This window comes from Marmota flaviventris, chromosome X (assembly GCF_047511675.1).
Source record: "Marmota flaviventris isolate mMarFla1 chromosome X, mMarFla1.hap1, whole genome shotgun sequence".
NCBI classification, from domain to species: domain Eukaryota; kingdom Metazoa; phylum Chordata; class Mammalia; order Rodentia; family Sciuridae; genus Marmota; species Marmota flaviventris.
This window is the reverse complement of record NC_092518.1, coordinates 54,058,302-54,082,771: the sequence shown is the minus strand read 5'-3', so window position 1 is coordinate 54,082,771 and position 24,470 is coordinate 54,058,302. Positions and strand designations below refer to the sequence as shown.

The window sequence follows — 24,470 nt, the reverse complement described above, 5'->3', positions numbered from 1 at the left end:
CAGTAGGGGATTCTTGGAGATTTTAGTGAGACTTTGCCTCTAAGGTAGATGAATGTGGTCTTGCAGAGAGAACGCTCAACTTGGAATGAAACTGTCTAGATTCAAATTCTGGCTTCACATATGACTAGCTTTGATATTTGAGTCTTTGGTGCATTTATGAGATGGGATGAATATAGTAACTCTTGCCTTTCAAGAATATTGTAAGGATGTATGAGATTATGGATATGGAAGGACTTTCAATAGTGTAAAATGAAGGAGAATATTGCTGTTAACCAGGACCTTTCAATACATAGTAGCCACAGGGCACAGTGGAAAATGGAGGGATCCCCTCTCAGGAGAGCTAAATTGATGGAACACCTACCGCTATCAGGCTTCCATTTGTTTTCTTGGAATATTCCACATTTGTGTGCAAACCTCAGTGGCATGTACTGCTATAGATTATTAATTAATTTATCTTGCCGCTTGCTTTTCCCCTTCAAACATAGTGTCTATTTTTTTAAAATTTTTTCTGGACAGCATGCTTTTATTTTGTTTATTTTTATGTGGTGCTAATGATGGAACCCAGTGCCTCGCATATGCTAGGCACACACTCTGCCACTGAGCCCTAGCCCCAGTCACAAACATAGCCTCTTAAGGGGGTCTTGCATCCTTTGAAATCTTTTAATTGGCTTCTAACAAACTGACCTTACGGTTTTCAGCAGCTTATGCCTTGTTTTCCTAATATTCAGGTGGCATTTTTATACCACTTTTGAGAATGTATCCCGAACACATTGAGTCAGGCCTCACTGTGATCAGTGATTCATATCTGTGAGATTACTGGCAAGGGTTAAGAGGACAGTGATCATAGAACAAGGGAAGCATGCAGGATCTAAACTCACTGGTTTGGCCTCGTGAACATGATATTCTAACCAATTCTTTGCATTTAATTTTAAGCTTTTGGGAACCATATTATAGAATGATATAAAATGTTATATATATCAAAAAGATCTTTGAGGTCACCAATTCCGATACAAATGACTGTCTCCAGAGGGGAGGCTAGGATTTGCTTTTTCTTGTTTTGTTTAAATTATTTCTTGTGGTTTTTTTAATATTTATTTTTTAGTTTTTTTTAGGTGGACACAATATTTTTTATTTTTATGTGGTGCTGAGGATCGAACCCAGCGCCCCAGCCCTGGGATTTGCTTTTTTTTTTTAAGAGATGGAATTTTTTAAAAAAATATTTACTTTTTAGTTGTAGTTGGACACAATACCTTTATTTATTTATTTATGTTTATGTGGTGCTGGGGATCGAACCCAGGGCCTCTCATGTGCGAGGTGAGCGCTCTAACACTGAGCCACAATCCCAGCCCCGAGAGGGAATTTTTTAAATATTTATTTTCCGTGGACACAACATGTTTTTATTTTTATGTTGTGCTGAGGATCGAACCCAGCGCCCTGCGCATGCCAGGCGAGTGCGTTATCCCTTGAGTCACATCCCCAGCCCTGGGATTTGCTTTTAATGGCAGAGTTGGAACTGAAGTTAAGGTTGCCTGATTCCCACTCCAGTATTTCTTATTCTGTTTTCTTTGAATTATCTTTGCATTGTTAAGAACAGAAGCACCTCCCTTCTCCCTCCAGCCCCATCATCTCATTGTCTGATCTCTAGATCATACAATGCTCCAAGCAGCATAATGCCAACTGTTAAGTAATCTAGAGATGTCAGAGAGCTGTCAAGGAGTGAGCCAAAAGATCTAACTTTTCACAGTATGCCTTTTTCTTTTTCTTTTTTTCCCTTCTTTGTGGTTCTGTGGATTGAACCAGGGCCTTGTGCATAGGAAGCAAGCACTCTACCAACTGGCTTATATTCCCAGCCCACAGGCTGTCTTTTGTTCTTTCTCTTTTCATTATATTTTCATAGGATCTGTGGCTATAATATTTTCTTCACACGTTTTCTTATATTTTTCATGGTGTTTATTATGTTTGATGACTGGAGAATATTCATTCTAATTAATAGCAGAGTTTACTTGCAGTCCATTGCTTCATCTGAAACGTAAGGTGGGGCAGCAAAGAAATTATATTTAAATAAAATAACCTCAAAGATTTTAGTTTTGTCATTGTATTATAGGACTTAAACAGTTATCCATGGTGAGCTTTTGAACAATTGCATTTTTCACCATAAAAAGATCGATGGAAAAATAAAAAAAGATCGATGGTTTTGTACAAATGCCTTTTAATTTATTCATAATTGTTTACTTGGAATATATCCCAGAAATAGGATTGCCAAGTTAAAGGGTAGGTTAACTTTAATGCCTCCTGAGGCATAGTACCAAATTGTGCTCCATAAAAATTTACACTGTCTAATGTTATCACTATCAGAAACTGAAAAACAATCCTTGCTTTTTGACAGCCTCTGCATTGTTGGGCTCCTTTTTTATTATTAACTTAACAAAACTTAAAATGAATTTAATAAGTAATATAGTTCAAACTTCTAGGAAGGCTGAACATCCTTTCAAGTATGATTTGCTCCTTTTAGACAGTAAATCATAGTTATGAAGATAATGAACATGGGTGCTAGGTAGATCTGAATTAAGCAATTTAGTAGCTCTTTTTATAAAAAAGAATTTATATTTGTCAATGGAATAAAATTATATATATATATTTATTTTTATTTATATATATTATAGCTGAGGATGAAACCCAAGGCCTCACACATGCCAGGGAAGTGCTCTACCACTGAGGCACAACTCCAGCCCATTTAGTAGCTCTTTGATCTAGAAGAAGTTACTTTACTTTTCTAATCCTCACATTCCTCATTGATATAAACATATTAATAGTATGAAATTATTAGTGTTCTTATGATTTTTCATTGAGACAAAATATGGAAAGGTAGAACAAAAGTTCACTAAATTTTAGATATTTTTACATGATTTTGGGTAATGGCATAATGTAATGGAGAGAATACTGGACTGAGGATTTTTTTCATCTTATTTTTAATTTTTTTTTATCCTTGTAGATGGACAGCATGACTTTATTTTATTTTATGTGGTGGTAGGGATTGAACCCAGTGCCTCATATGTGCTAGGGAAGCACCCTGACACTGAGCTACAGCCCTACCTCAAGAGTAAGGATTTTTTTAAAGCTAGGATCCTTGTCTTGCCTCTTTCTTAACTGAGATATCTTTTTTGTTTGTTTGTTTGGTGGTGCTGGGGATTGACCTCAGGGCCTTGTGCATGCCAGGGAGGCACTCTATCAAGTGAGCTATATCTTCAGCCCTGAACTGGGATATCTTAAGCAATATGAACTTAAATCCATTTATCCATTAACAAATTAATCCACTTATGAGGTGACAGGCATCATGATTTAATCAGTGCCTAAATGCCTCACCTCTGAACCTTGCTGCACCAGGGACATTTCTTTTTTTTATATCTTTTTAAAAAATTTTTTTATTTTAAAAAATAAATGCCAGTGGAATGCATTACAATTCTTGGACATTTCTTATCCAAATTTTAACAATGATAAATGTGAAACTTTCATCTGTTATTTATGAAGAATAACTTTACCCTTCTATGGAGTAGATTTTTCTCCCCTTGATCAAACCTACCCAGTGGTATCTCAAGCTACCCAATGTGTAGCTATCAATTCCATGGAAGAAAATTGATTTCTCTAACCAGAACTGCTTGGAGACTCAGTAGTAACCAAGTTAAAATATGGAGTATACCTGTCCTTAGTAGACTGCAATCTGCCAGGATCTGGAATTTTGATACATCTATGAACTAGTGTAGTCCTTGTAAACAGAAATAACTTCCAGCATATTCACACCTCCTTCCTTAGCTGGGGATTGACTTTCATTCCTTTGGATGGCTATCTCCAATATGTGCATCTTAAGACAAGTAAATAAGGAAGGTAGGTTGATTTGCTGCTCAGAATAACATGGAATCAGATTACAACCCTGAGCTATGTGGATTTTGGTTTATTATTTAGGCTATCAGAAACCTTTTAATTGTGACAGCTATAGCTTCCCAATTCTAGATTCCCTTCACTATGAATAAAACATTCACTAGTCTGACTACCACTGTGTTCATGTTTGGAATGCTCTCCCAACTATAGGCTTGTAAAGTAGACTTATCTGACCATCCATATGATAGAGATCTTTCCTTTTTTGTATTGTCTGTCTCACTCACTGTGACCCTTTATTATCAATTATAAGTAATATGTGCTATTTCTGCAAATATATTTTGTATTATGACCATACCGATTTTTAAAAACTACAGTATAGCTTTTTAAATGTTCATATGTCTCTATAAGAATGTGTATTTGGGTCTGGGGTTGTGGCTCTGTGGTAGAGTGCTCACTGAGCACGCTTGAGGCACTGGTTTGATCGTCAGTACCATGTAAAAATGAAGATATTGTGTCTGCCTAAAGCTAAAAAACAAACATTTTTTAAAAATGTATATTTTTCAAACCATATTATCCTATCAGGGAAGAAAAAGTTTTAGGTTTCCTCTATCTCCCTGAAAGGCACCCTAGCACAGCATGTGGTAACACTAGGCATTAATGAAGACAAGTAATGAGAAATTAAGTCAAAAGTTGGCCAATTAAATGTAGGGTTTTCCTGGAAATGAGCAGGAATTCCAGATGTGCAGTGTGCCAAAGGTCCTTGAGTCTAGACATTCTTCTGTATCAATGGCTTATATAGATTTATACTGGTATAACCAAGACTTTACATATCTATATGCTTTTTATACCTTTATTTTAATTATTTTTCTTTATGTGGTGCTGAGGATGCCATCCAGGGCCTCACACCTGCTAGGGAAGCACTGCACCCCTGAGGCACAACCCAGCCCCTTTGTAAGGGTTTTAACACTTTCATAGCTTTTCCATTTCTCTAACTTTCATCAAAAAAAAAAAAATCTGCTAGATACTAGAGCAGACAAAATTGTCTCCAATTTGAAAACAGGAAAATCAGACTTAAAATGGAGAGTTATTAGTGATTTACCCAAGGTCAAAACACCAGAACCATGATCTCCCTACTAATTTTTACTTCATTAAAAAAATAATACCCACATCTTGGTGTACCTGTTTTGAATTGTCCACTCCCAATCCTTGATATTTTTGCAATTCTAAAGTTCTGATACAAGGCAGAAATGGTCTGGATTACCTCTAGAATGAAAATTAGAGTTTTTGAGGTGGGGGAGGGGGAGTTAGAGGTCATCTAGGTCTACTCTCAAAAGCATGGACAGGTTTAGGTGCTGCTTAGGTTGCCCACGGTATTAAAACAATTTTTTTTAAAGTGGTTCATGTTCAAAGAACTGAATAGAAACGCAGTAGGAAGAAGGTGCTTTGTGGTCATCTGAAGGATTTTAACAAGAGTTAAAAATGGTAATGGGGGCCGGAAGTCCCTTTCATCAAGAAATCGCAACAATGCAGGCGGAAGGGGAGGGAACAGTTGACCTGTGTTCCGTTTTTTTTCTTTTGGGGGGGTCGTTTATTTATTTATCTATTTGTTTATTTAATTCTGGCTTTTTGGTACTGGGGATTGAACCCAGGTGCTCTTGACTGGCGAGCGACATCCCCAGCCATTATTGCATTTTAGAGACAGTGTCTCGCTAACTTGCTGAGACTGGGTTTGAACTCTGTCTCCTGCACTCAACTGCCCGAGCCACGTGGGCCACCAAGTGTGGCAGAGTCCCGGCTGTTAAATTGGGCTTTGGAGAAGATTAGAGAGACTGCCAGAGCGTTGGAGGCAAAATAATTGGGTCTCAGCAGGAGGGTGGAGGACTGCAAACACCTGTAGGCAACTCAGTGGTTAATGCAGGTAAATTCTGTGCACTTGGTTCCCGTTCACCACCACTGAGAGCACATTCCGTACCTTTTGTAGTCTTCTCCGCGTCCAGGGACCGGATCCTTCTGCGCTCATGAAATACTGCTTAGAAGTCGAGTAATTACTGTCCGGGCAGGAAGGGGTCAAGCTTTGAGGTGAACATTTGACAACATTCAGAGGCAGCTTGCCACCGCTTCCCACAGCCCAAGGAAGGGAAGAGTACTTAATACCCCCACTTCCTCCAAGTGGAGGCTGACATTTTCTTGCTGCTTCACCCAGCAGGAGGGACTACCTGGGCTTTATTATGACAGGGCTTTTAGGATGCAGCAAAGAAGCGACATTTTTCTCTTCCCGCCTCTGCCCCTGAGCCCCACCCCCTACTCATTCCCTGGTCACAAGCTTCCTATGCTTTTGGTAGAACAAAGGGCAGTGAGGAGAAAAGCGCGCTCCGGCTGAAGTTCACCTTGTGTTCTGCCAGCCTTGGGCAGTCAATAAACTGCCATTTGACCTCAGTCTTGCGGGTCAAGGTGAGCAAGCACGTTCCCAGCTGGGCTCCTTTTCGCCTCTGCCCACATCTTAGACTCTGGCATCCCTTGCTCAGGGCTTATCTGCTTCAGAGTTCCCGAGTGGTAGAGCAGTTAACCCTTACCTGTCAGTTCCGTCTATCCCGGCCCCAAATTCAGTGGTTTAATTGCGAATCCCTGTCTGGATAGCAAAAGTCAGAGAGACCTGAAGCCGAGTGCAATACAAGGGGCCACGTGGAGCTGGGAGATAAAGAAAACTGGCTTTACAGAGGTAAGGTCTTAATTTGTTCTCACTACCTAATGGAGGAAGGGACCTCCACTGGTCATGAGTTCAAAGAAACTCAGATCTTGTTTCTCAAACTCCAGAGGAGCCAAGGAGAAACCACCTCCAGTAGCTCTCCAGGTGTGCGAGCATGTGTTTGATTTGGTTTGGTGTGTACCAGGGATTGAACTCAGAGTTGCTTGACCACTGAGCCACATCCCCAGCCATATTTTGTATTTTATTTAGAGAAAGGGTCTCACTGAGTTGCTTAGCGCCTTGCTTTTGCTGAGGCTGGCTTTGAACTCCCCATCCTAACTGCCTCAGCCTCCAGAGCCACTGGGATTACAAGTATGTGCCACTGTGCCCTGCTGCTCTCCAGGCGCTTTTTTTTTTTTTCTGTGTGTGTGTGTGTGTGTGTGTGTGTGTGTGTGTTTTGTTATTTCTCTTTTTCCTGTACTAGGCTCCCTTTTCCACCCACAATCTATAATACTGTACCAGGGGTTCTATTTAATGGAAGGCAGCCAAAATGATGAACAGGATAGCTTTTATTTTTTTTTAATTTTTTATATTTATTTTTTAGTTGTAATTGGACACAATATCTTTATTTCACTTATTTATTTTTATGTGGTGATGAGGATCAAACCCAGGGTCTCACACGTGCTGAGTCACAACTCCAGCCCAATAGTATAGGTTTAAAAAATTTTTTTTTAGTTGCCAATGGACTTTTATTTTAGTTCTTTATATGTGGTGCTGAGAATCAAACCCTTGCCTCACACATGCTAGGCAAGCGCTCAACCACTGAGCCATAACTCCAGCTCAGTATAGCTTTTTTTTATTTTATTTTATTTTTTTTTACAAACATTGGACACAATGTCTTTATTTACTTTTATGTGGTGCTGAGGATTGAACCCAGTACCTCACACTTGCGAGGCGGGCGCTCTACAACTGAGCTGCAGCCCCAGCCCTAGTATAGCTTTTTTTAAACCGAGGATTGAACCCAAGGCTTTGAACTTCTGATCCTCAACCTCCAAGCCCCTGGGATTACAGGCATGACCACTGTGCCTGGCAACAGTACAGCGTTCCAAGCTTTGAACAAAATGACATTTTAATGTCTAGGTGCACTTGGGTACCAGTAAAGTGAGGAAGAATTGTTCAAGGAGGTTAGATTTTTTTCTATAATGAACTAATTCATAGTCCTTTTCTGTTTTTCACTTCTATGTGGTTCATCCTCCATTGAGAATATTGAAAAATTTATCTGATGAACCATATAAACTGAAGCATTACACATCCACTTTGGGGGGGGGCTGGGGTAGTGACTCAGTGGTAGAATGCTCGCCTAACACGTGCGAGGCCCTGGGTTTGATCCTTAGCACCACATGGAAATAAATAAATAAATAAAGGTTTTGTGCCCAACTATAGCTAAAAATTAAAATATTTTAAAAAACCCATACACTTTGGATTCCCTCCTCCACCTTGTGAAAGTACCCTAACCTTCCCATAATTATAATCTCACCTTCCACAAAATCTGAATCAGTGCATACCTCCTGCTTCTTTGCTTCCTAAAACATGGAGTGATGAATGTGAGGATGTCTTCAAAGTACTTTGATCTCGAAGATATTAAATGTGCACATTTTATTTGCATTTGGTTCTCTATTTTTGTTTTTCCTGGTTTTTTATTTGCATTTCTGAGGTCCAATCCAGGACCTGGTGCATACTAGGTAAGCCCTCTACCACTGACCTACACCCCAGCCTTATCCTGGATTTTAAAAAAACATTTCTTTAGCAGGGCACAGTGGCTCATTCCTGTAATTCCAGAGATTGGGGAGGCTGAGGCAGTAGGATCCCAAGTTCAAGGCCAACCTCACCAACTTAAATGAGATCCTGTCTCAAAATAAAATAAATGAATAACAAAGGGCTGGAAATGTGACCCAGTGGTAAATGCCTTTCATTCCATACCATGTACCAAAAAAAAAAAAAAATGCTTTTAAAGCGTTTTGAGGGGACTGGGGAAATAGCTCAGTTGGTAGAGTGGTTGCTTTAAATGCACAAGGCCCAGGGTCCAGTCCCCAGCACTATCAAAAAAAAAAAAAAGGCACTCAAGTACTGTGCTACCTTTCCAAGCAAGATGTAAGGAGTGTGGAATGTGAAGCTACTTGACAGAAGTTTTGACTCTCCTCAGCAGATTGTGGAAGAAATTCAAGTGTTAACATCTGCTATTTTAGTTGCTATTCAAGCTGATTAAACTGCAATAATATTAGATTTGTTTACTTTATGATTAATTCTTGAAAATTCATTAAAAATAGGAAAGTACAACATAGCAAGAAAAACTATAGAATGATTCCCAGTACTTATGGTAATTGTATTATATTTTTATTTGTGGTAATTGTACTATTTCAAAAAGATTTGAAATTTCAAAATATTAAGGCAGAGATGGCACATTTAAACCTACACAGAAGTTTCATGTTTTTGTTTTGAATTAAAAACCCAGTGTAAAGCATGAACTGTACACTGAGCTACACTATGAGCCCCTAAAATTCTCCTTTCAAACTTTATGGATGAGGGAAATATACATACTTCTTGTGGATGAGGTCTTAAATGTGAAGTAGGATGTGCTATGTGGGAAGTGCTTGTATGTTACATTTTATATTAAGGGTGGAAGCCACATGCCTTTAAATCTGCCAGTAAAAAACACTTAACTCTTCATAAGATAATTAAATATAGAAAATTCTCTAGGGGGATACTAGAATTTTCCAGTTGTAATTACCAAGAAAATTGAGTTGTAATCTCCTAGCAAAAATCAGGACACTTGATAAACCTGATTTTGTCTGTCATACCCAAGATAGGGTTTTGGGTTAATCCAGGCTAAATAATCTGTATGTGGCCAAAGACATGGATTTTTTACCTATGAATTTTTTTTCACACCTTTTTAAAAAATACTTTTTTAGGGCTGGGGATGTGGCTCAAGCAGTAGTGCGCTCACCTGGCATGCGAAGGTCGTTGGGTTCAATCCTCAGCACCACAAAAATAAAATAAAGATGTGTCCACCGAAAACTAAAAAAAATACTTTTTTAGTTGTTGATACACCTTTATTTTTATTATATTTATTTATATATTTATATATTATATATGTATATATTTATTATATTTATTTATATTTTATTATATTTATTATATTTATATGTGGTGCTGAGAATCGAACCCAGTGCCTCACACATGTGAGGCAAGTACCCTACCACTGAGCCACAACCGCAGCCCTTTTCAAACCTTTTGAAGTAATTGCCAGCACTGAAAAGTAAGAGAGTTCACATAGAAGTCCAGATTCCTGCCTTTTTTTGTTTTGTTTTTTCAAAGAAATCTTGCACGTGGATTTCTGCACAAGACTCTTGCTATATCACATCAGTCAGCTAGAGCTGAGAAGCAGCCTGACCCTCTTTGATGGAGTATTTATTTTGTTCCATGTTCATCGCTATTGTCCCTTGTCTCTCTGAAATTTAGGTTATATTGTTGGTTTTTTTTAATGGCATAGTTAAAAGAAAGGCAAAATATTTCTCAAACCCGTGTATTTCCAAATCGAGAAAGAAAATAGCTAGATATTTCTTTAAACTATGGCTTAGGGGTGCACTAAGGAGCTGTGTGGGTGTGTGTGTGTGTGTGTGTGTGTGTAAGTGTAAGGGAAGTGTTTTACATATGAACAGCTTCATTCAGGGACCTTATGTGGTGGCTATGGGCACGTTATTTTATGATCCCTGAGATTCTGCAGAGATGGTCTCTAAAGTCTCATCTAACTCTGGCATAATGAGTTCCCCTTAGATGATTCTTGTGACATTAGTATATTTAGAACTGTTTGCCTTAGAAGGTCTGTGTGCGATGATGGATAAATAGTGTTTGTGGAACTGACTAGGCTTCCAAACAAAATACCTGCATCACTATTCCTCCTCAAGAAGCTGCCACAATCAAAGAACGCCAACATGTTATTCTGTAAGTGGGTTTTAACTTCATACCTTTAACACATTGAATCAGTCACCCAAAGCAGAATTGGCCTCCTTATTTCCCATGGGTGATACTGCCAAGATGATACTAACATGGTAAGATCTCTTGGTGGCAATCTATGAAACCTGCATTTGTTGTTGTTGTTGTTGTTGTTATTTGGATAGGACTACTGATTGGTTTTCTTGTCTCTTATTATGTTGAACCAAACTGATGTGAATTTAAAAGAAAATTTAGAAAACTATTTCAAAAATAGGCTAAATTCAGGCTAAGTGTCACTTTGACACTGCAACCAGAATGAAGTCAGTGTTTGCTGTAAGGACCTGTAGGAAGGTCTGATGGATGAAAAGGATGCTTATTAAGAGAATTCAGTTATTGAATAAAAGGGTATGAAGACTTTATGACTCTTGAAATATATTGCAACATCACTGTATGGGAGATATAACAAACTATTTATATCTGTCTTACTCTGCATAGATGGGGAGATTTAGGAGCAGGAATTAGGAATAAATATACCATTTAGAGCTGCTAATTGGGGTGAGGTGCTGGCAAAAATTTGGGGAGATGAAACAGCCATGCCCAGCAACTACCAATTGGACAGAGGATCCTTTTATGACAGAAAACATTAGCAAATGCTGCACTGACCATTCTACTTTCAACAGTTAGACTGGAAAACAAACTGCCTACACCCCTCTCCCAAACATCAACCACAGACTTCAATGCCAACTTTTCTTACTGCTTCCCTTGATGGTTTTTTAAGTTTGACTTCCACCTGTGAGAAACTCTGAATGCATTCCCTCCTCCCGTGTTAACTTGCTGTATTCTGGGTCCCTGTGGGGTTATTTTTCACTCCTGTAGGATAGCTGTCTCTTACTTGCAAACAGCAGCCATGATTCCAGGAAAGGATCGCTGGGTTTAGTAAAAGTGTCTTTATGCTTCCTGCCTGCCATTTCCTTTTATAGATAATCTTGGGAAGGTAGTTTAACTACTTAACCTTGATTTCTGTTGTAAAGTATGAATGATTAGACCTGTCTAATAGATTTATTACGATAGAGTAAGGCAATGTGAAAGGAGTGGAACAATATCAAGTGAGTTTTAATGCTTCTAATGAAGAATAATTTCATAATTTATAGGTAAACAAATCCAATGCCTTTGTCAGGATTGCCTGCTGTTGCTTATGTTAGGCATGTTAACATACAAAAGTTAGAATCTCACCTTGATGTATACCTACAAGGCACTAATTTAAAATATATATATATATATAATGATTGATAGAGTAGGGGAAGAGAAGGGTGAAGTACTGAAGACCAAATGAGAACAAATTATATTCCATGCTTGTATGAGTATGTCAGAATGAACCCCAGTATATATAACTAAAAGTAATTCAAAAGGCCAGAAAAACCGACTTTGCCAAGATAGAAGTTATGGATATTCTTTCACTTACTACCTTCAGGGCCATTAATATATGCCAGGTACAGCATTAAGCATTTTTTCTACTTCTATTTCTCCAGAGATTATGATCTTAACTACTATGTGTCCCAACCCCTTGTACCCGGGATTAAACTCAAGGGCACTTAACCACTGAACCACACCACCAGCCCTTTTTTTGTATTTTAATTTAGAGACAGGGTCTCACTGAGTTCCTTAGGGCCTCTCTTTGAACTCAGGATCCTCCTGCCTCAGTCTCCTGAGGTGCTGGGATTATAGGCCTGCACCACTACTATGTTATTTTGATATAATATACTGCTTATGATACACATTCATATACTTCATATATATATATATATGTGTGTGTGTGTGTGTGTGTGTGTGTGTGTGTATACTATAATAAATAGCAAATGACTTGTTTCCTGAAATCAGCTCTGTATTCTGGGTTTGGTGTGTGATTTTTTTTTTTAAATATATGTTTTAAGTAGTTTGGACTGGAATTGATTTATTTGGTAGAAGGTAGAAGAAAGAAGGAAATCCAATCCACCAGCAGACCTCTGAGGTAGCTGAAAATCCAGTTCTGATTTCTTTAGTCAAAGAAAGTATCCTGGCTAAGGTTGTGGCTCAGCGGTAGAGCACTTGCCTAGCACATGCAAGGCCTGGATTCGATCCTCAGCACCACATAAAAATAAGTAAGGTATTATGTCCAACCAAAACTAAAAAAATAAATATTTAACTATTTAAGAAAGTATCCTGAACTGTGTACAGTTCACAAGAGTTTTCACAGATGAAAGGTGGGCAGCAATGTAGATATTTTGAGTAGAATAAATGATAATCCAAACAGATAGCAGAGGGATATAAAGGGGATTTTTGAAAGATAAATCCCTGATGTTGGTGAAGTTTTAATAGATAAAGAGTAGGGTAGGGGATCCTTGGAGATTTTAGTGAGACTTTGCCTCTAAGGTAGATGAATGTGGTCTTGCAGAGAGAACGCTCAACTTGGAATGCAACTGTCTATAGATTCAAATTCTGGCTTCACATCTGACTAGCTTTGATATTTGAGTCTTTGGTGCATTTATGAGATGGGATGAATATAGTAACTCTTGCCTTTCAAGAATATTGTAAGGATGTATGAGATTATGGATATGGAAGGACTTTCAATAGTGTAAAATGAAGGAGAATATTGCTGTTAACCAGGACCTTTCAATACCTAGTAGCCACAGGGCACAGTGGAAAAATGGAGGGATCCCCTCTCAGGAGAGCTAAATTGATGGAACACCTACCGCTATCAGGCTTCCATTTGTTTTCTTGGAATATTCCACATTTGTGTGCAAACCTCAGTGGCATGTACTGCTATAGATTACTAATTAATTTACCTTGCCACTTGCTTTTTCCCTTCAAACATAGCCTCTATTTAAAAAAAATTTTTCTTAGTTGTAGCTGGACAGCATGCTTTTATTTTACTTGTTTATTTTTATGTGGTGCTAATGATGTAACCCAGTGCCTCCCACATGCTAAGTAGGCACTCTGCCACTGAGCCCCAGCCCCAAACATAGCCTCTTTTTAAAAAAAAAAAAAAAAAAAAAATTTTTTTTTATTTTTAGGTGGACACAATATCTTTATTTTATTTTTATGTGGTGCTGAGGATTGAACCCAGTGCCCCATGCATGCTAAGCGAGAACTCACTGGGCCACAACCCCAGCCCTAGCCACAAACTTAGCCTCTTAAGAGGGTCTTGCATCCTTTGAAATCTTTTTAATTGGCTTCCAACAAACTGACCTTAAGGTTTTCAGCAGCTTATGCCTTGTTTTCCTAATATTCAGGTGGCATTTTTATACCACTTTTGAGAATGTATCCCGAACACATTGAGTCAGGCCTCACTGTGATCAGTGATTCATATCTGTGAGATTACTGGCAAGGGTTAAGAGGACAGTGATCATAGAACAAGGGAAGCATGCAGGATCTAAACTCACTGGTTTGGCCTCGTGAACATGATATTCTAACCAATTCTTTGCATTTAATTTTAAGCTTTTGGGAACCATATTATAGAATGATATAAAATGTTATATATATCAAAAAGATCTTTGAGGTCACCAATTCCAATACAAATGACTGTCTCCAGAGGGGAGGCTGGGATTTGCTTTTAATGGCAGAGTTGGAACTGAAGTTAAGGTTGCCTGATTCCCACTCCAGTATTTCTTATTCTGTTTTCTTTGAATTATCTTTGCATTGTTAAGAACAGAACCACCTCCCAAGGCCCCATGATAACATTATTTGATCTCTAAATCAGACAATGCTCCAAGCAGTATAATGCCAACAGTTCAGTAATCTAGAGATGTCAGAGAGCTGTCAAGGAGTGAGCCAAAAGATCTCTAACTTTTCACAGGCTGTATTTTTTTTTTAACTTCTTTGTCAATCCTGGGGATTGAATCCAGGGCCTCATGCATGGTGGGTGAGTGCTCTACTGCTGAGCCTTGGCGCCCAGTGGGGTTGGGTTTTTTTAAAAATCCCTCTGATCTACTGATGCCAGTTTTGTATAGTTTACAGGCTTAATAGACTTCATCCTAATCTTTAATTTAACCTGACCAAGAAATGATTTCTCTTTTTTCTATATTTTTTTTTCTGTTGTATACTCCCAGTCAGGTACTGAAGTAGGGACTGCAGTGACTCCTAGGGTGGTTTTGGTCCAGGAGGTATATGATCTTGGATATCCATTTGATCTTGATTTTTTTTTTAGCTGAATCTGTCACTCTTTTGTTTTTTTGAAGGGGTTAAAGTATGTCCTAATATCACAGATATGTCTTTCTAAAGTAAGGTAAATGCTTCTATTGTAGGGACAGAGGAGGCAAGGCACCAAAGATAGCAGGAAACAGTTTTATTTGGCTGCAGCCAGGTTCAGAGGGTATAGCCTTTGCTATAATCAACCAATCCCCTGAACCCCAAGTTCAGGGAGTTTCAGAGTTTTATACCCAGCATGTAAGGGGAGGGTCTCAGAAGTTCACTGTCTGCAGAAGTTCACATAAAAGCAGCTTTTTCTACAAACTACTAAACTGGATAAATATTTTTGAAAAACTAGTAAAGCACCTGGAATGCTGGTTTCTTCCTGGCCATTGGCCAAGTCAAACAGGGCAACAGGAAAATGGGAAGTTTATCTACATTGAACTCTTTTGCTGAGGGTCATAAAATCAGCCATGGTAAAAATTTCTGGAGAAGCCCAGTTAAGATTTTTTGTGGAGGATGTGGTGCCACTGCACTTCAGTTAAGTGTTGAAATGTCTCCATATATCTGCCCAGGTCATCTGTAAATTCGCCTTAATTTTATTTGGTCTGTTTTAGATATTCTTGGGAAAATAAGTTATCTTCCCGTGTAATTCCTCGGGCGATATGGTTTCATCAGCAGTTGGACTAGGGTATGTTGAGCCATGCTCTATATTAGGAAAGGCTGGGTTCAGAGGAAGTTTTGGGTCTTCATTATTTTGGTCTGTTATTGTCTATATATAAGGTGTCCTGCAATAAATGATTGAGATAGGAGAGTTTCACCTTTCATGGTGATTAAATGGGTGGCAACTATAGACAGATGGGGTGTGGATGGAGGAGGTGCTTGTTTGAGGGCGGGACTTTGGGGCTTTTGTGGGAGCTGTGTTCCCTGTGCCTGCTGTCCATTTTGGTGCCTTACCCTTCCAGTATGGATTTTCCATTCAGGACTGGACTAGTCTCACTCCCTATACTGAGACCTCTGAACATGTGAGTCCCAAAATAAGCTTTTTCTCTTCTAATTATTTGCAGTGAAAAAGGCTGTGTAAAACAGGTTCTCCTTGGGTTTAGGACTGGGGAGTTTGGGAGGGGGTTGCTTTTAACTCTTTAGGTTGGGAGGTTTTTTTTTTTTTTTCTCTTTTGGTGCGTGCTGGGGATTGAACCCAGGCCTATGCATACAAGGCAAGCGCTGTACCAACTGAGCTATATCCCCAGCTGTGGATTTGTTTTTTAAATTTGTTTTTGGTACCGCGGAATGAACTCAGGTGCACTGAGCCATATCCCCAGCCATTTTATTGTATTTAGAGCCAGGGTCTCGCTGAGTTGCTTAATGTCCCAGCCCTAGGTTAAGGAGATTTGAAAGATGGGGGGCGATGAGTAAGGATTCCAACTAACATCTTTTTGGAAGTCGGGGTCGGCCGCAGCATGGCGGGTCAAAGATGGGCGATGAGTAAGGATTCCAACTAACATTTTTTTGGAATTCCGGGTCCACCATGGCCACTGCAGGGCTGCAGCAGGTCGGGGCTGGAGGGCTGTGGCATGTCGGCGCTGGGGGACTGCTGCTGATAGGCTGCGGTGGGTTGGGTCGGGCAGGCTGTGGGGGAGGTGCAGCAGTGGGGGAGGTGCGGCCTACCTCTTTCCTGATTTTCCTTCCCTCTGGCAATTGAAAAATAGTATTATGGTTTAGGCTGCATCCAGTGGCCATTTTTCTCCATCTCCTAACATATATTCAGGCCTGGCAATGTTCCAGAAGAAATTAGCCTCCTATTGTTGAGTCTTGAGATCAAATTATTCTGTTTTCTTTTATTTTTTAAATTTTTTCAGTTGTAGAGGGACACAATCCCTTTATTTTGTTTATTTTTTGCGGTGACCCAGGGCCTCACACATGTTAGGCAAGTGCTCTACCACTTAGCTACAACCCCAGCCCTCTTTTCTTTTCTTTATTTTATTTTTATATGGGGGATTTAACTCAGGTATTTTACCACTGAGCAGGGTCCCCAGGCCTATTTTGTATTTGAGACAGCATCTCACTTTTTCCTTATAGCCTTGAAGTTGCAGAGAGTGGCTTTGAACTCAGGATCCAACTGCATTAGCCTCCCTGGGCATTGGGATTACAGCCGTGCCCCACTGCCCCTGACTCCTTTTTATTTTTTTATTTTGAGATAGGACATCTCTAAGTTATAGTAGCATCATCTCAGTCATATGTGCCATTACTAAATGCCGAACCCGGAGACCTCTTTGTCTTTGTCAATCGGAGATACTGAAGGCCTGTTTCTTTCCTTTTATTTATTTTTTTCTTAGCAGCTCAGTGAGACCCTGTCTCTAAATAAAATACAAAATAGGGCTGCAGTATTGTTCAGTGCCCCTGAGTTCAATACCTGGTACCAAAAAAAAAAAAAGGATTATTATTTTTATAAAACTCATTGGATTTCCTTAAAACAGCTGCTTTAAATTCTCCATCCAAGAATTCACCCATTCTGATTATTAAGAACAGTTTTTGGGATGGGGTTGTGGCTTGGCGGTAGAGCACTTGCCTATCATCTGAGACACTGAGTTCAATCCTTAGACATAACACCTTTGTTTTATTTTTATATGGTGCTATCTACAACTAAAAGTATTTTTTAAATTTAGTTCTTGGGGACTGCGGCTATAGCTCAGGGGTAAAGTGCTTGCCTACTACTTGTGAGGCACTGGGTTTGATTCTCAGCGCCACAAAATAAATAAATAAATACAATTAAGTTATTCTGTCAATTTACAACTAAAAAGTGGATATTTTAAAACAGTTTAATATAAAAAAAAAATTTGCCCCACCAGTCTGAACAACTAATTCTGTGAAAGGAAGAGAGAATCCATAAAGGGTAAGTGTCTGTAAGAAAAAGAATGTTTGGCCTGTTTAGTTTCATTGGTAGACATTTTTGCATCCATATTTTTAAAAGTTTTTTTAGTTGTAGTTGGACACAGTACCTTTTATTTATTTATTTATTTTTATGTGGTCCTGAGGATGGAACCCAGCGCTTCACAGCGATCTACCACTGATCTACAACTCCAGCCATTGTATTCATATTTTAACATTAATAATATTAATCATGGTGCCAGATATAAGAAAATCAAATGACCTGTGCATATTAAAATATGACTAACAGTTCAGCGGTTTAACATGTGTGTATTATGTTGGATTTTTATTTTCATTTTAGTTTTGCAGATGGTTTTCTATAACATACGTTTTTACTAAGTCTACGTGTGAATGATTTGAAAATTACAGAATAAGGTACAATTGTAGTGTATTTAATAATCTGTCAACCAACGCAAAAAAAAAATGGTAGCTCATTTTAACCATTAGGTGAGGTCATGATTATTGTAACATTATCTGTTCATTGAAGGATTAAATCTTTCTTCTAGTCTTCATAATCTGGTTTATTTATGTTCCATTCTAGAAATTCTAAGCAATTTGAGTCTGAGGTCACTTTTGTTGTGCCGCCACTAGATGGCAGCCTAAGTCTAGTTTTACTGTGTTGCTATTTCCCTCTTAGTGTTAGCTAACCCAAACTGTTTTTGCCCAATTCTGCAGTGGTGGCTGTGCGCTGGCTGTGGGGCCGGAGCTGGGTCAGTTCAATGGTTCTATGGGTCAGCAAGAACTGGAAGATGACCCAAAAATTGTAGTCCTTCTCAGCACGGCTCTCCGTGGACCTCAGGTAAGCCCAGTGGCTCAGGCCACAGATATTAACATCAGGGAGGACCTTTGGGGACTGTGCTTGGCACTGGGTTTCATCAAGGCTATTCTGGTGCTGGTTTTTAGGTGTCAGGCAGAAAATGTTTTCCTTCCCCCAAGCAAAAGGCATCTCTTTAAAATCTGCTTGGGGGAGGGAATGGCCCAGGCAACTTCCTGCTTTATTCAAAATAATTATACTACCCATGTGACTCTGCATCATGTACATGGCCCTGTACATGGCCAGTGCCTCACACACGCCAGGGAAGCGCTCTACCACTGAGCCCTCCTGGCTTTATTTTTAAGAGAATCAAACTATTTCCACTTAGACAACCTCTCAGCTTCAAATGTATATGCATTTAATATAAATCAAGGGACTACCAAAAAGTTTGAGAAAAGAGAGAAACTCAAATTAATGTTATAATGCAGTGGTTGTTATCATGGACTTCATTTGTGGAAAATGTAAAACCATTTATTTATTTATTTTGGTACCAGGGATTGAACCCAGGGGTGATTAACCACTGAGCCACATTCTTCAGCTCTTTTTATTTTTTTATTTTGAGACAGGGTCTCACTGAGTTGCTTAGTGCCTTGCTTTTGCTGAGGCTGTCTTTGAACTCCTGCCTGATCCTCCTGCCTGAGTCTCCTGAGCCACTAGGATTACAGTGTGTGCCACAGGGACCAGCTTGTTCTTTTCTTTCTTTTTTTATGAATGGGTATTAAATTTTGTTTAATCATTTTTCTTCAGTTGATATAATCATGAAATTTTCTTGTTTAACCAATTAATGTGATAAATTACATTACATTAAGGTTTTCTTGTAATTTTTTATTTTGGAATTACTCCTAAATAAAGTTAGAAATTTATAATATACCCCATTATACCATATCTTTCTGGAGTATCCTTTCCTTTTATAAGTTGACATCTATATAACATGAAACTCACTCACTGTACAATCCAGTGCCATTTAGCACAATCACATTTTTGTGCAACCATTAACTCCATCAGGTTCCAAATGTTTTCATCACCACAAAAGGAAATTCCATACCATGTAGAAAGTTAGTCCCTATTTTTTTAAAGGGCCCTGGAAACACCTGATCTACTTTCTGTCTCTCTGGATTTGGCTATAGTTTTCCTTTCTTGATGTCACTGAGCCTCTATAAAACAGCTTCTTTAAATCGATTATACAAGAGTTCACCAATACTGGTTACTATCTGGTCCATTTCTGGTTCCTTATTTTGATTATTAGGTGACAGCATTGTTCCCTGACCGTTCATAATGATTTTTGGCATTCCTCATTATTTGTGCATTTCAAGGATTCAGTATTCATTCCAGTCTTTGGAACCTGGCTTGGTTTGTGCTTATCTTTTCAGAAATTCTCAGCAGGCTGCTGCTTTTCTTTGTTTCCCATAACCATTTCACCACTATATAGCAGCCTAAGCCCGTGTTTATCTTTAGTTTGGCAGAGAGGCATGCAGAAATACAAGTACCTCCCAGTGGGCACAGGTGTCTCTTTGATGCTAGAGCAAGTGTAGTTTCCTTCTTTGAGGACTGGCTTTGGGATCATTGAAGTGCCCAAGGTTGGGGGAGGGATGGTGGAGGCAGTCCCTTGGCTAATGAGGTTGATGCTCTTGTACCTGAGTCCCACAGCCACTAGTACATGCGTAGTCATGGGAGTCTTCTGCCCCAATTTGGGGAATGGTGATACTGACAATTCCTTGACTGCCTGGCTAATGCAGTTCCACTGGCTCATTCCATGTGTGCCAGCTTGAGTGCAGGGGTTGCGGGGCCCAGTCTAATGCTAGGTTTCTCTAGGGTGGCCTGGGGCCATGTTTTAATTCTAATCCCTGGACTTTTTTCCTTCAACTTTCCCCAAGCAAGAAACATCTCCCAGTACTCGGGGTTGTTGGAGTTCAGTTCTACCCTATGATCTCTATTCCTTTCCAGTACCTCATAGATTAGGGGCAGCCAAATATAGCAGCCTTTCTTCTTGAGGTATATTCTGGGGAGATTGAAGGGGAAGTAGAAGTTCTAAGGTCTGAATTAGAACAAGATATATTCCATGCTTGTATAATTATGTCAAAGTGGCTTCTACTGTCATTATATAACTAAAAAGAACCAATTTTTTATGTATGTATCATAAATTCTAAGCAGACTTATATTAAGCCTATGGCAGTCACTTCCCCTGTATTACCACTAGGTGGCACCATAAGTCCATGTTTGCTGTAAATCCACTCTTCCTGTTTTTGCTGACCCAAACCAGTTTTGCCCAGATCTGCAGTTAGTGCTGTTGTTCATCATGAACTGAAAATCTATCTGCAAGTCTCTCCTGAAAGATGTATTTTGTTGCTTTGATTGACATTTGCTTTATAGTGAAGTTGAGCCCCTTTAGATATATCCGCTGGCTATTTGTCTCTTTTTTGAAAAATATCTATTCAGTTCCTTTCCTTTTTGTGTGTGTGTGTGTGTGTTTGTGTATGTGGTGCTGGGGATTGAACCCAGTGCCTTGTGCATGCGAGGCAAGCACTCTACCAACTGAGCTATATTATATCCTCAGCCTCTCTTTGTCTACTTTTTATTTGGGTTATTTGCTATATTTATTTTTTTTTCTGTCAAATTATAGGACTTCCTCTTATATTTTATATATGAATAGTTTGTATAGGTATCTACACAGAGTTTTGCTTATTATGTAGATTGTCCCCTTTTGTGACTTTTCACTCTTGAATCTTTCCTTTGCTGTGAGAAAACTTTTTAGTTTGATATAGTCTCACTTGACCATTTTTCTTTTCTGTGCTTTTAGTGTCAGTCTAAAAATCATCACCGAAGCCACCGTCATGAAGCTTCTGTTTTCTCTAGGAGTTACAGTTCCATGTCTTACATTTAATTTCTAAATCTATTTTGAGTTCATGTTCTTGGTATAGTATAAGATATGGGTACAATTTTATTCTTTTGCATATGGACATCAAGTTTTCCCCAGGAAAATTTCCTTTCCCTATCATGTATTCTTGGACCCTTGTCAAAATCAGTTGATCATACTGAATGGCATTATTTCCAAGGTCCCTACTGTTTCATTGGTTTGTATATCTATATGTATGCCATTACAATACTCTTTTTTTTTTTTTGGTACTAGGATTTAAACCCAGAGGCACTTAACCACTGAGCCATATCCCCAGCCCTTTTTTATATTTTATTGAGACTGGGTCTCACTAAGTTTATGAGGCCTACTTTGTACTTCTGATCCTCCCCCCTCAGCCTCCCGAGTTTACTGTGATTACAGGTGTATGCCCCTGCACCCAGCTACTCTTTAATTATTATAGTTTCATAATATGTTTAGAAATCATGGAATATGAAGTTTCCAGTTTTGCTCTTTTTTCAAAACTGTTATGGATATTCAGGGGCCTTCATGATTCCATACGAATTGCACAATTGTTTTTGCTATTTTCATTAAAAAACAATACCTTTGTTATTCTGACAGGTATTACAGTGAATGTATAGAACACTTGGAGGAGTCTGGACATTTTATCTATTTATTTATTTTGAATTTTTAATATTTATTTTTTAGTTTTCGGCAGACACAACATCTTTGTTTTTTTGTATGTGGTACTGAGGATCGAACCTGGGCCGCACGCATGCCAGGTGAGCGCGCTACTGCTTGAGCCACATCCCCAGCCCCAAGTCTGGACATTTTAATAAGCGTTTGAATCACCACAGTTATTTTTATCTGGTTTGTGTTAAGACAACAAAATACCTGAGGCTGGGAGTTAATCCTTGGGGTAGTGGTTGTAGCTCAGTGGTAAACAGCTTGCCTAGCACATGTGAGGCACTGGGTTCAATCCTCAGCATCCCATAAAAATAAATAAATAAATAAAATAAAGGTATCGTGTCCATCTATTCATATTTTAAAAATTAAAAAAAAATCCTTTGCCTGTGACTGTAGCTCAGTGGTAGAGTGCCTCGCACATGTGAGGCATTGGGTTGTATCCTTAGCACCACATAAAAATAAATATATTGTGTCCATTTACAACTAAAAAATATTTGAAAAAAAAAATCCTTTAGCTCACTGTTCTGGAGTAGGGAGGTTCAAGATCATGATCATCATTTACTAGTGTGGGCCTCATGCAGCATCAACTCATGGCAGAGGAGAGGAGAAACAGCCAAGTGCTGAAGGACATACATGTATAATAGACACCAAGTGAAGTGCCAGTCTCACTATGTAGCAGCCTCTTCTTTTTCATTTTTTTTTTTGAGAGAGAGAATTTTTTAATATTTATTTTTTCATTTTCATTGGACACAACATCTTTTTTTTTAAATTTTGTGCTGAGGATCGAACCCAGTGCACCTTGAATGCCAGGCGAGCGCGCTACCCCTTGAGCCACATCCCCAGCCCTGTAGCAGCCTCTTCTTGTAATCCATTTCTGTAAGAACTAATCTAATCTTTTAAGAACAGCGTCATTAATTTTTTTCTGTGCTTTATTTTGTTTATTTCTGCTACAATCTTTATTTTTTCCTTTCTACCAATGTTTTCTTATTGTACAGATACCACCTATATGTATAGATGTTTAGATGGGTGGTGAACTTAAGACACTTCTTCCAGATGTTCGTCTATAAACTTATCTCTCCCTACTGCTTTTTGCACATCCCATAAGTTTTGCCGTGTTGCTTTTTTTTTTTTTTTCATTTTTTCATTTGTTTCAAGATATATTCTAGTTTCCCTTTTGATTTCTTTTTTGACTCATTCATTCTGGAGTGTATTGTTTGATTTTTCTATATATTTGTGAATTCTCCAGTTTTCCTTAATACACTTGACTTTCAGTTTCATTGTGTTGTGGTTTGAAAAGAGAATTGGTATGATTTTGATCTTGTGTTCTCACATGTTATGTACTTTTAGTATTGGAACTTTTAATATATTAATCATAGTTGTCTTAAATTATTTATCTGAAAATTCTAGCATGTTTATGATGTCTGCATTTGATTCTGATGCTTGCTCATTTTAGGGTAAGGTCCAGAAAAAAAAAAAAAAAATCCCCAGCTCTAGTACCAGGAAACTGTTTTAGGAAAATGAGCTGCTGTTTTCAAGTCCATCTCCAAGCTTGGGAATAGGGCTCTCTTACCAATATTCTGTGTTTGTAAATCTTTATTCAGCATTCCCCTGGGTCTTTAAAACTTTGGAAAATTGTAGTAAAATAAACATAGCATTAAATTTGTCATTGTAACCATTTTAAGTATACACCATTAAGTTCATAATACCTGCCTATAGTTATGGCCTCTGATAGACCCAGCCTGATTTTCTCTTAAAATTGGGAGCCATCTAGCCACAAAGCCATGAAAAGCTAATTTCGGCTTTACTATAAATTACTGCAAATTTTGAACTGCAATGCCTGCCCATGCCTTGAACTCACCCATGCCTGGCTATCTGACCAGATAGCAGCCCTCTCTGAAACTTTAGTGAAGCCTCATCACTCTTGGCCTTCCCTGGCCAGATAAGGACCCTCTCTGAGGCTCTAATGACCTTCATAAATTCTGATGTCAGGACCAGCAAAAATATAAACTAACAGAGTTCTGTTATCTGTAACCCCGCTTTGTGTAACTTTCTGGGCTATAAAACTGGGCTGCTAGAAACCTGCAGGGCTGTCTTGTTCCTGGGGTTTTGGGTGGGAGAGGCAGCCCAGCCAGTCGAAATAATAAGCTTGCTTTAATTTGATTTTAATTGGAGTCATTGGTGTTTTCTTGGGTCCTGGTCTAACAGCCTCATTTTATACCCAGAAGTTACACAGCGGAGCAGTAGTGGAAGTCATGTCTTCTGATTTATTTAGGTTATTCACTAAACCATTGTAGGTTTTTTTTTTTTTTTTCTTCTTTCTTTTAGACTCACTGACCAATGTGGAAAATTAACCTAAAAACATCTTTGGAACAGATGTTAATACAGATAGCCCCTTTGTGGATGAACAGGTAAAGGCTGAACCACTATGTAAAATGTATAAGTAGCTGAGAGTTTTTTTCTTCTTTTTTTTT

At 38.7% G+C, this 24,470-nt stretch overlaps 1 protein-coding gene and 1 long non-coding RNA gene across 11 annotated transcripts in view; one reads left to right on the top strand and one right to left on the bottom strand.

Annotated features, from left to right (window-relative positions):
• The window catches only part of LOC114081457 (uncharacterized), a 244,623-nt gene that overhangs the window by 27,848 nt on the left and 192,305 nt on the right, over positions 1 to 24,470 (bottom strand). The window lies entirely within an intron of this gene.
• Positions 1 to 24,470, top strand: part of Chic1 (cysteine rich hydrophobic domain 1) — a 150,885-nt gene that overhangs the window by 45,653 nt on the left and 80,762 nt on the right. For 6 of the 10 annotated variants that reach the window (XM_071606236.1, XM_071606234.1, XM_071606239.1 and 3 more), the window contains 3 exons: positions 18,323 to 18,446; positions 22,021 to 22,094; positions 24,325 to 24,407. The gene's annotated coding sequence lies outside the window, so the exon portion shown is untranslated. The remainder of the gene's footprint in view (positions 1 to 18,322; positions 18,447 to 22,020; positions 22,095 to 24,324; positions 24,408 to 24,470) is intronic. The other 4 variants (XM_027922944.2, XM_071606238.1, XM_027922943.2 and 1 more) reach the window with 3 other exon arrangements.